This window comes from Hesperophylax consimilis, chromosome 12 (assembly GCF_061612785.1).
Source record: "Hesperophylax consimilis isolate HC1 chromosome 12, BYU_Hcon_1.0, whole genome shotgun sequence".
Taxonomy (NCBI): domain Eukaryota; kingdom Metazoa; phylum Arthropoda; class Insecta; order Trichoptera; family Limnephilidae; genus Hesperophylax; species Hesperophylax consimilis.
In genome coordinates this window covers 30,049,107-30,054,064 of record NC_142847.1, presented here as the reverse complement: position 1 = coordinate 30,054,064, position 4,958 = coordinate 30,049,107, and positions in this window count along the sequence as shown.

The window sequence follows — 4,958 nt, the reverse complement described above, 5'->3', positions numbered from 1 at the left end:
ATGAGTTCTTCCTCGGATAGGTCTGTGGGGATACCTCTCACTAGACCCATGCGGGAGACATTAAATGAAGGGATGTAAGCCTTGTATTTTTTGGCAGAGAGATAGTCAATGGAATTTATAAATTTATTGGCATTGAGTGCAGTTGTGAACTCTACACAAATGCGGAATCTTCCTTCGGATCTGATACCACCTGGGGAAATGCCAAGTGGTTTTTTTCCAACAAATTTACCGAAATCAAGGGGATGCAGTGAATGGCCTTGTGTGTTGTTTTGCACATACACGATGAAGGGGGCTTTTGCTGAAGTTGGGTACAGTGAAGCGAGTGGAGGAGCGACAGTCTCTACAGGAACTGTAACCTGAGAAGATTCCTTTTTCGGAAGGACGCTAACTTTTCGTTTTTTGGGAGTAGAGGAATCAGTAATTATTTCAACCTCGCTAGCAATGTCATTATCAAAATTAACAGGGTCAGGATCAGGGGGGACGGGATCTGGTGGTTTTTTACCCATGGCAAAGGCCATTGGGGCAAAAGGAATGTATATTAATATAAAATAACACTTACTGGACTTGGTCAGCAATAAAGGCACTCAAAGAGGACAAAAAATATAGTTTTAACCGAAAAAAGGCAATAAAATTAGGTTTTTTCGTATTCGAACGGAAAAAAGACAAGTGAGTTCTTCCAGTATGTATGTAATTAAATGGTATGTTGTACAATGTTGCGGCTAGCGTAGCATTACAAACATAGGAAAGCTGCCCGAGAAGAAAAAGGTTGAGTATGACTGGGCTAGGTGTTGATATTGTTGCAGACCGCCTATAATAAAAACAGCAAAGATCTGACATATATGTGGTGAGTTGTGTGATATTCTATCCACATTGTTGCTTTAGAAGTTTTAATAGTGCAGCAACTTTGTGCTTTCAAAATATCAAATCAACACATTTTTAGCATATAATAATCAGAACAATCATAATAAATAATTAATTACTTATTATAATTGTTCTGATTGTTTAATAATTTACTAGAACGAACCCGTGATATTATAATTGCAAAATTTGTGAAGCTGATGCTAAGATTACATATTTTTAAAAATATTTGCCCCAGAATCATTATCTTTCAAAAACAAATAATGTCAAATTCAATATTTTTGATTAATAATTTGAGAGGCGATTAGAAATTTTCCTTTCGAATGAACACCGTTTGTAAACATGAAAATTCACGAAATCCGTCAGAAATTTAAACAAGAGAAATACACTTTTCAAATATAGAATCATTAATTAAAATAACTCAGTTTCAAATGATAGGTAGGTAGTGTCTGGATTCAGTTTAAATTTTGAAAATTACACTTATTCAAAGCAAGTTTGAGTTCATTCAACCCGATATCACGTAGGAATAACTAACGCACATCACAGATAACCTAAATTAGTATATTTAATTTTTTATTTCTTGTTTTCTCTGAAATAAATAAGCCAAAATTTTTATTTGTTTAAGGGTAATGTTTAAATAAGCGCGGGAATTTCATACGACTTTTCGATGGCGGAAACATGGCGAACTTACATCACTAGCCCTACTGACCAGAAACAATATTACGGGGATAGTCGTTCAAAAATATATGTTATTGAAATCAAGACGAAATTTCAAATTTTTAGAGATCATTATTTTATTCACATAACAAAAAGTAATTGATTGATGCAACAATAATATTCGTTATATGAATATTTTTTTTTAAATATCAATTATTAATTGTTTGGTTAATTTACAGCACAAACGTTTACTTTTTTACCAAACGCTTTTATCGTGAATGTTGCTATCAGTTTTTACGTAAACAGTAATATTTTAAATTTAAAAAGTAAAAACCTTGAGTACTGTTTTTTTTACAGAGGGACACACTTTGTTCAGTGTTTCCTGACAATGTTATTTGGCCGAAAGAAATTTGAGAGAGAGAGAGAGATATGAATGGGAACGAGAAAATTAAATAAATATTCCTCGCTATTTAGATCTGCTCCTTTTTTTCAGTATTTTTTTTTTACAATTATTGTATTTTACATAAATCTTACCAAACTGAGTTATTATTTTTTAATGATAAACCAATGTTTATAAGATAAGGTTTTATGGATGGCATAAAGGATAACAAATAATTATAAGCAATAATTAATCGCCTGAAATATCAATACAAATTGAAAACTGAAATTGCCCGTGGTAATACAAATTGAAATTACCCGTGGCGTAAAATAATAATTCACCAATAAATGAAGATATAATTTGTCTCGACGCCATCTAGTGAGAAATTTTGCACTAACAAAGCCTTTTCTACAAAAATAAAGTTGGTGGAAAAAATATAATAAGCAGTAATTGTTGATTGAGGTACTAGTATATATTGAATCATTTAGCGGGTTGGAAATAAGCTGACATAGCTTAGTGGTTTCAGAGCACCCGATCGGACATCAGAAGGCACGGGTTCAATTCCCGTTGGCAGCATTTATTTTTACTCGGGAGATATTTTCAATTCGTATTGATATTTCAGGCGACTTATAATTATTTGTTAAACTGAGTTGTGATGCAGTTTGATTGTAGCCATCGATATCACACCAATCGTTGTATCTAAAGAAATAATAATATTACTATCGTGAAACAGTTTCGACTTTCCGCCACGGTTCTACGCAACGAACAGCACGACCTAGTTACGCCATTATTTCATACAATAATTTACGAAAAATGTACTTTGTGTGCACGCGTGCGTGTGCGTGTGTTCGTGTGCGTGAATGCCACCAATTTGATAAATATACTGTCAAGAACCTTATTTTTGTGCTAAAATGTACAAAACTTCTAGATACTATAAACAAATAGACAACGAGTCCATCTGCCAAGTTTCAGCTCGATCCGATGTCGGGAAGCGGTCAATTTCCACTTACAAAATGTACGCACATATTTTTGCTATTTGTTTTTGGGGTGTTATGCCGTGTTGCGCTAACTCCTTCTTTAGCCAACGTTTCGGACAGCATTGCAGTGTCCATCATCAGGGCAGATGTGTTATTTTTTTTTGAAAAAAATAACACATCTGCCCTGAAAAAAAAAAAAAAAAAAAAAAAATAAAATAAAAAAAAAAAAAAAAAAAAAATAACACATCTGCCCTGATGATGGACACTGCAATGCTGTCCGAAACGTTGGCTAAAGAAGGAGTTAGCGCAACACGGCATAACACCCCAAAAACAAATAGCAAAAATACTTTTGGCCGTGAAAATCTTAAATCATTTTTGTACGCACATAATCTAAATTAAATTAAACAGAGAAATTCAAACAGATGTATTTAAAAATGTTATTAATTTTTGGATAATAATTACGAATATAAGCATCTTATAAGTAGCATTTATTTTTTTCAAGATATAAAAGTTAATTTAATTTAAACAACGTACTTTTTTTTTAAATTTTATTTATGCTGTTTATGTATTAGGGGTTTATTTACGCATCCCCAAATTCATTGCTTTTTTATCATCGAACGTTAAACTTTAATTAAATGACGTAGAGGAAGATGGATGATGACTGTTCAGATCTGGTAACTAAACACGACCATTATTATTATTAACTAGCTGTACCCCGCCACGCGTTGCTATGGCTCATTCTGTATGTGCAAATAGAAAAACAATAGCGTGTGTTACTTTTACGTCCAACAAATGGCTCTTTAAAAGCTTGATTTTACCTGCCACAGGTGTCATCTATATAATATAGGTATATAAAAAAACGCGCATATTCAAATGCAACATTGTATCAAAATTTCAAAGCAATCGGTGAATAACCTTCGGAGATTTGAAATTTTGAACAAACGAACATTTCGATTTTTATTTATATAGAAGATAGAAAAAGATTATTCATTGCAAAACGCAATGTGCAGCGAAGTAATTAATTGTGTAGGTATAAATTTAATGTATTCAAATCGCAGTCCGCCGCTTGCTTAGAGACGGACGACACATGTTCAAAGTAAAGTGCAAAGGTGCACTTTACTTTGAACAGCGTGATAAAGACTCGAGAATAATTATTTGTCCATGAGATATAAAACATTATGACATGAGTTATTATAATACTTAAATTACTCTTTTCTTTACTTTAGTTGATGTACATTTAAGTTTACAAATTACTAAACATTACGTACATATTTTATATTTGATTTTTCTTAGTTTTAAATCACTATTTTTGATTAATTTTTAATATGAATCGGTTTTGCATCAGGGTCATAAATGACCAGGAGTCCGTATTTTGTTTTTTTTTTAATCTTTTATTCTATTATGCGGAAACACGTAATTTTTTTTACGTTAGAAAGAAAAATAATCATTCATTTCAGTTTGCCTCTAATCTATTTACTGGAAGTCATTAATAAAATAGCCAAAATGAATAATTCGTATTTCACAGCACTATCGTAACAATCGGTTTAACCTTAAAAATATTCAAAATTAAAGTTACATTTTTTTTTCAAATTCCCCAAACAAAACGAATGTGTTTTCGAAATATCGAGTTCTCTCAATTTTTCTATGATTGGAATAAAAAAATAAAGTAACAATGTGGTTAGCGTTTTTTACAACGCTCGTTTTCACGTTTGATATTATATTTTTATTATTTATAAATACTTATGTTTATTTTAAATGCATACATCGGAAAGATAATTATATCTAGTTTGTAAAACAGTATTTGTTTGCAACAAAAACTCATTCACGATAATAATAATAAATATATATATTTTTTTTAATTTTCAATATAAAGTTTGTTACATGTGTTTTTCATGTGTCTCACCCGTGTCGAGACATACGTGTATTATTCAGTATACATACAATATAGCCACGATTGCCATTTATTGGTAACTATTAGGGTGCGTATAAACAGGTAAGATGTCCGCGAGCTGATCCAGGAATTATTTACGGGAAGTAATTAGGCAACCGCTAGCGGCGTTCTATTTTTTTTTTTAATTTTGTCCTCT